The sequence below is a fragment of the Platichthys flesus genome, chromosome 3 (genome assembly GCF_949316205.1).
Source record: "Platichthys flesus chromosome 3, fPlaFle2.1, whole genome shotgun sequence".
NCBI lineage: Eukaryota > Metazoa > Chordata > Actinopteri > Pleuronectiformes > Pleuronectidae > Platichthys > Platichthys flesus.
The window spans coordinates 14880-22593 of record NC_084947.1 but is presented as its reverse complement, the minus strand read 5'-3'; positions in this window follow the sequence as shown (position 1 = coordinate 22593).

Genomic DNA, 7714 nt, shown 5'->3' with positions numbered 1-7714 from the left:
CCTTAATCTGAGACTACAAAAAAGGATGGAGATGGATGAATGAAGGTCTATTGCCAGGGATGATATTCTATAAAAACGGATGATTTGGGATTTAATTATGCCTTTGAATGTATGTTTTGGATGATAACTTGTTTTATGGAGAAGGGCGTGTGTGTCCGTTGTTTTAAAGTAAACCTTGGTGAGTAATTGTGAGTATGACGAATTATTTGACCGGTCAAAAAAAACAGTTGTATCTAGAAAATTTATTTGTAATGGATCTATGATGTACTTAACTTTAATGGACGGGTGGTGGCTATTCAATGTGTCTATGAAGTCAGAAAATAAAGATATGTCATGTGTCCAAATACCAAATATGTCATCTAAAAATCGGAGGTAGGTGAGAGGTTTGTGAGTGCACTTGGCTAGTGCCTCTCGCTCCCACTCGCTCATATAAATGTTGGCATATGAGGGTGCGTATCGCTGACCCATGGCCGTTCCGTGGATTTGCAGGAATTGTTTATTATTGAATGAAAAATCGTTATTGTTGAGACAGATTGTCAGGAGTTGGATGATTTCTTTGTCCGGTCTATTGTTGTCGGGGTTGTTATTGAAGATGGATTTTATAGCCTTGATACCGATTTGTGTATTGATATTTGTGTACAAACTGTCTATGTCTATTGTAAATAAATATGACTGATTTGGAACAACCATGGGCCGGATGGTGTCTATGAAATGGTAGGTGTCCTTGATGTAGCTGGGATGTTTATTGGAAAGGGGTCCCAGGAAATGTTCTATGTATTCTGAGATATGATATGAAGTGCTATTACAATCTGAAACTATAGGTCTGCCGGGGGGAACTTCATAGGGAATGGTCCATGATGAGGGTTCTTTATGGATTTTAGGTAGTAGGTAGAATTGTCGGGGGCGGGGTTGGTCGGGGCCAAAGAAGTAGTTTTTTTGCTTATGGTTAATGGTTTTATTGTCATATAAGGTTTGTATGATGCTACGGAGAAGTGGTTGAGTTTGACTTTGTAAATCTGACGGAATGGGTTTATAATGTGTAGTGTTTGAGAGTTGTCTGTTTGCCTCCAGTAAATACTGTTGTCTATCCATGATGACTATTTTGGAGCCTTTGTCCGCGGGTTTAATGATGATATTGGGATTTTGGGTAAGTTCTTCTAGGGCCCTGCGTTCCGGCCCCGAGAGGTTGTCTGCAACGTCCCCTGGGGGCCGGTAGTACCGCAAGGCCCGTTTGTTCTTTTGCACCAGGTTTATTGTGGCTGCGTGTGATTGAGCCGTGGTGGGTACCCAATTAGACTTGTGGATGAAGGGTGTTAGGGTTAGGGTTAGGGTTAGGGTTAGGGTTAGGGTTAGGGTTAGGGTTAGGGTTAGGGTTAGGGTTAGGGTTAGGGTTAGGGTTAGGGTTAGGGTTAGGGTTAGGGTTAGGGTTAGGGTTAGGGTTAGGTTTAGAAGATCTATCTCGATGACTCCCCCCGCTTCGTCCGACGACTGGGCAGTTTGGTCTGGGGAGCCAAAGGCAATGCACTGGCCGACGCACGTTGTCAGCACTCTCACAGTCTCACATATCCCCTTTTGCCGAATTGTTTTTTTAAACTTGATTTGAAGGTTGTTGAATTTTAACGGAGTTGGTTGGGCTATTTTTATCTATAGGCACTATTTTGATTTCCTAGTTTTATGAAACACATCATCAGTAGTGGACCTCAGGGTCATTGGATGTTTCGGCCATTACCACCAGACACCCTCTCCCAAGGAAGGCCCCGCCAGGGTTGATCGGACCCCAGGGTGTGTCCAACTAAGTTTATAGTAATCTAATTGTAAGGTAATTTTAAAAAGGATTCACGGTTTTATTAGGATCAACTGGTTAAGTTTAGGCAATAGATTTAAATGGTTAGGTTTAGGGTTAAGGTTAAGGCTAAGGTTAAGGTTACGTTTTTAAGGTTTAGGGTTAGGTTTAGGCCTCGGCTTCAAGCCTTAGGTTTAGGCATCGGGTTTAATGGTTAGGGTTAGAGTTAAGGTATTGGTTAAGGTTTTAATTCGGATTAAGGTTTAGGTCTCTGGCTCGTCACGACTTTGAAAGGACAGTGTGGTAAAACTCAGCTTTGTGAAACTCACCGTGCTCTGGCCCTGAGCTCCAGTCCTGGTAGAGACTCAGGAGTTAACATCCTTAAAGGTTTAAGCCTCTACAGTGGTTCGACTTTGATAGGACAACTTGGTTAAACTCAAAGGGCTCTGGCATTGAGTTTCAGTCCTATTGGAGACTCAGGAGTTAACATCCTTTAAGGTTAAAGTCTCTTCAGTTGTTCAACTTTAATAGGACAGCTGGGTAATACTCACACACCGCTCTGGGGTCAGCCGGGGTCATCCTTCTGTCGGTTTTGGAAAAAGAGCTAAATGCTATGAAGCTAAGCGCTAGGTAGCTAAGTTCTTTTCTTTGTTCTCTCTCCTTTCAGGAAGTGCTCCCATCATGCATTGCGGAAGGGGCGTGGCCATTTTCTAAAATGGCGTCTGAGAATTCCATCCTATCTGTTTAAAATTGAATAATTATGGGTTTTATTTGTCTGAAAAAGTAATATAATTCTTAATTAATCATTCAACTAATATATAGATATATAATAAATTAATTTAAAACAATTTATATATAATTAATTCATTTAATAATATTAAAATTGTAAAATCTTGGATCTAATCTATTTTTAATCTCTCTTTTCTGTGATTTAACAAGTGAGGGAGACAGAGTTAGAGGGAGAAGCCTGTTCGGGCAAGAGCTCCCTCCCGCCTGTTCGGGCTGACACTCTGTCTCCCCCTTTACTCTCTCACTTACTGAAGTGAGAGAAAGAGGGGAGAAGAGGGATTAAAATTTGCTTTCAAATACTTGAGTATATCGAGGTTCTTCTTAGTGTATTATTTTCCAGAGACTTATTTCTCTCTAATCTATTTTTAATCTCTCTTTTCTGTGATTTAACAAGTGAGGGAGACAGAGTTAGAGGGAGACGCCTGTTCGGGCAAGAGCTCCCTCCCGCCTGTTCGGGCTGACACTCTGTCTCCCCCTTTACTCTCTCACTTACTGAAGTGAGAGAAAGAGGGGAGAAGAGGGATTCAAATTTGCTTTCAAATACTTGAGTATATCGAGGTTCTTCTTAGTGTATTATTTTCCAGAGACTTATTTCTCATCCTTTTTCAGGCTTGTTCTTTTCTTAAGGCAGAGCACCGATCTGAATAAATTTGGTAGGGATATGCAAATCGTTTTTCAAAGAGAGGCAGCTCTTCCGATGGCACGGGCTGGGTTAGGTTTAGAAGATCTATCTCGATGACTCCCCCCGCTTCGTCCGACGACTGGGCAGTTTGGTCTGGGGAGCCAAAGGCAATGCACTGGCCGACGCACGTTGTCAGCACTCTCACAGTCTCACATATCCCCTTTTGCCGAATTGTTTTTTTAAACTTGATTTGAAGGTTGTTGAATTTTAACGGAGTTGGTTGGGCTATTTTTATCTATAGGCACTATTTTGATTTCCTAGTTTTATGAAACACATCATCAGTAGTGGACCTCAGGGTCATTGGATGTTTCGGCCATTACCACCAGACACCCTCTCCCAAGGAAGGCCCCGCCAGGGTTGATCGGACCCCAGGGTGTGTCCAACTAAGTTTATAGTAATCTAATTGTAAGGTAATTTTAAAAAGGATTCACGGTTTTATTAGGATCAACTGGTTAAGTTTAGGCAATAGATTTAAATGGTTAGGTTTAGGGTTAAGGTTAAGGCTAAGGTTAAGGTTACGTTTTTAAGGTTTAGGGTTAGGTTTAGGCCTCGGCTTCAAGCCTTAGGTTTAGGCATCGGGTTTAATGGTTAGGGTTAGAGTTAAGGTATTGGTTAAGGTTTTAATTCGGATTAAGGTTTAGGTCTCTGGCTCGTCACGACTTTGAAAGGACAGTGTGGTAAAACTCAGCTTTGTGAAACTCACCGTGCTCTGGCCCTGAGCTCCAGTCCTGGTAGAGACTCAGGAGTTAACATCCTTAAAGGTTTAAGCCTCTACAGTGGTTCGACTTTGATAGGACAACTTGGTTAAACTCAAAGGGCTCTGGCATTGAGTTTCAGTCCTATTGGAGACTCAGGAGTTAACATCCTTTAAGGTTAAAGTCTCTTCAGTTGTTCAACTTTAATAGGACAGCTGGGTAATACTCACACACCGCTCTGGGGTCAGCCGGGGTCATCCTTCTGTCGGTTTTGGAAAAAGAGCTAAATGCTATGAAGCTAAGCGCTAGGTAGCTAAGTTCTTTTCTTTGTTCTCTCTCCTTTCAGGAAGTGCTCCCATCATGCATTGCGGAAGGGGCGTGGCCATTTTCTAAAATGGCGTCTGAGAATTCCATCCTATCTGTTTAAAATTGAATAATTATGGGTTTTATTTGTCTGAAAAAGTAATATAATTCTTAATTAATCATTCAACTAATATATAGATATATAATAAATTAATTTAAAACAATTTATATATAATTAATTCATTTAATAATATTAAAATTGTAAAATCTTGGATCTAATCTATTTTTAATCTCTCTTTTCTGTGATTTAACAAGTGAGGGAGACAGAGTTAGAGGGAGAAGCCTGTTCGGGCAAGAGCTCCCTCCCGCCTGTTCGGGCTGACACTCTGTCTCCCCCTTTACTCTCTCACTTACTGAAGTGAGAGAAAGAGGGGAGAAGAGGGATTAAAATTTGCTTTCAAATACTTGAGTATATCGAGGTTCTTCTTAGTGTATTATTTTCCAGAGACTTATTTCTCTCTAATCTATTTTTAATCTCTCTTTTCTGTGATTTAACAAGTGAGGGAGACAGAGTTAGAGGGAGACGCCTGTTCGGGCAAGAGCTCCCTCCCGCCTGTTCGGGCTGACACTCTGTCTCCCCCTTTACTCTCTCACTTACTGAAGTGAGAGAAAGAGGGGAGAAGAGGGATTCAAATTTGCTTTCAAATACTTGAGTATATCGAGGTTCTTCTTAGTGTATTATTTTCCAGAGACTTATTTCTCATCCTTTTTCAGGCTTGTTCTTTTCTTAAGGCAGAGCACCGATCTGAATAAATTTGGTAGGGATATGCAAATCGTTTTTCAAAGAGAGGCAGCTCTTCCGATGGCACGGGCTGGGTTAGGTTTAGAAGATCTATCTCGATGACTCCCCCCGCTTCGTCCGACGACTGGGCAGTTTGGTCTGGGGAGCCAAAGGCAATGCACTGGCCGACGCACGTTGTCAGCACTCTCACAGTCTCACATATCCCCTTTTGCCGAATTGTTTTTTTAAACTTGATTTGAAGGTTGTTGAATTTTAACGGAGTTGGTTGGGCTATTTTTATCTATAGGCACTATTTTGATTTCCTAGTTTTATGAAACACATCATCAGTAGTGGACCTCAGGGTCATTGGATGTTTCGGCCATTACCACCAGACACCCTCTCCCAAGGAAGGCCCCGCCAGGGTTGATCGGACCCCAGGGTGTGTCCAACTAAGTTTATAGTAATCTAATTGTAAGGTAATTTTAAAAAGGATTCACGGTTTTATTAGGATCAACTGGTTAAGTTTAGGCAATAGATTTAAATGGTTAGGTTTAGGGTTAAGGTTAAGGCTAAGGTTAAGGTTACGTTTTTAAGGTTTAGGGTTAGGTTTAGGCCTCGGCTTCAAGCCTTAGGTTTAGGCATCGGGTTTAATGGTTAGGGTTAGAGTTAAGGTATTGGTTAAGGTTTTAATTCGGATTAAGGTTTAGGTCTCTGGCTCGTCACGACTTTGAAAGGACAGTGTGGTAAAACTCAGCTTTGTGAAACTCACCGTGCTCTGGCCCTGAGCTCCAGTCCTGGTAGAGACTCAGGAGTTAACATCCTTAAAGGTTTAAGCCTCTACAGTGGTTCGACTTTGATAGGACAACTTGGTTAAACTCAAAGGGCTCTGGCATTGAGTTTCAGTCCTATTGGAGACTCAGGAGTTAACATCCTTTAAGGTTAAAGTCTCTTCAGTTGTTCAACTTTAATAGGACAGCTGGGTAATACTCACACACCGCTCTGGGGTCAGCCGGGGTCATCCTTCTGTCGGTTTTGGAAAAAGAGCTAAATGCTATGAAGCTAAGCGCTAGGTAGCTAAGTTCTTTTCTTTGTTCTCTCTCCTTTCAGGAAGTGCTCCCATCATGCATTGCGGAAGGGGCGTGGCCATTTTCTAAAATGGCGTCTGAGAATTCCATCCTATCTGTTTAAAATTGAATAATTATGGGTTTTATTTGTCTGAAAAAGTAATATAATTCTTAATTAATCATTCAACTAATATATAGATATATAATAAATTAATTTAAAACAATTTATATATAATTAATTCATTTAATAATATTAAAATTGTAAAATCTTGGATCTAATCTATTTTTAATCTCTCTTTTCTGTGATTTAACAAGTGAGGGAGACAGAGTTAGAGGGAGAAGCCTGTTCGGGCAAGAGCTCCCTCCCGCCTGTTCGGGCTGACACTCTGTCTCCCCCTTTACTCTCTCACTTACTGAAGTGAGAGAAAGAGGGGAGAAGAGGGATTAAAATTTGCTTTCAAATACTTGAGTATATCGAGGTTCTTCTTAGTGTATTATTTTCCAGAGACTTATTTCTCTCTAATCTATTTTTAATCTCTCTTTTCTGTGATTTAACAAGTGAGGGAGACAGAGTTAGAGGGAGACGCCTGTTCGGGCAAGAGCTCCCTCCCGCCTGTTCGGGCTGACACTCTGTCTCCCCCTTTACTCTCTCACTTACTGAAGTGAGAGAAAGAGGGGAGAAGAGGGATTCAAATTTGCTTTCAAATACTTGAGTATATCGAGGTTCTTCTTAGTGTATTATTTTCCAGAGACTTATTTCTCATCCTTTTTCAGGCTTGTTCTTTTCTTAAGGCAGAGCACCGATCTGAATAAATTTGGTAGGGATATGCAAATCGTTTTTCAAAGAGAGGCAGCTCTTCCGATGGCACGGGCTGGGTTAGGTTTAGAAGATCTATCTCGATGACTCCCCCCGCTTCGTCCGACGACTGGGCAGTTTGGTCTGGGGAGCCAAAGGCAATGCACTGGCCGACGCACGTTGTCAGCACTCTCACAGTCTCACATATCCCCTTTTGCCGAATTGTTTTTTTAAACTTGATTTGAAGGTTGTTGAATTTTAACGGAGTTGGTTGGGCTATTTTTATCTATAGGCACTATTTTGATTTCCTAGTTTTATGAAACACATCATCAGTAGTGGACCTCAGGGTCATTGGATGTTTCGGCCATTACCACCAGACACCCTCTCCCAAGGAAGGCCCCGCCAGGGTTGATCGGACCCCAGGGTGTGTCCAACTAAGTTTATAGTAATCTAATTGTAAGGTAATTTTAAAAAGGATTCACGGTTTTATTAGGATCAACTGGTTAAGTTTAGGCAATAGATTTAAATGGTTAGGTTTAGGGTTAAGGTTAAGGCTAAGGTTAAGGTTACGTTTTTAAGGTTTAGGGTTAGGTTTAGGCCTCGGCTTCAAGCCTTAGGTTTAGGCATCGGGTTTAATGGTTAGGGTTAGAGTTAAGGTATTGGTTAAGGTTTTAATTCGGATTAAGGTTTAGGTTAGGGTTAGGGTTAGGGTTAGGGTTAGGGTTAGGGTTAGGGTTAGGGTTAGGGTTAGGGTTAGGGTTAGGGTTAGGGTTAGGGTTAGGGTTAGGGTTTAGGGTTAGGGTTAGGGTTAGGGTTAGGGT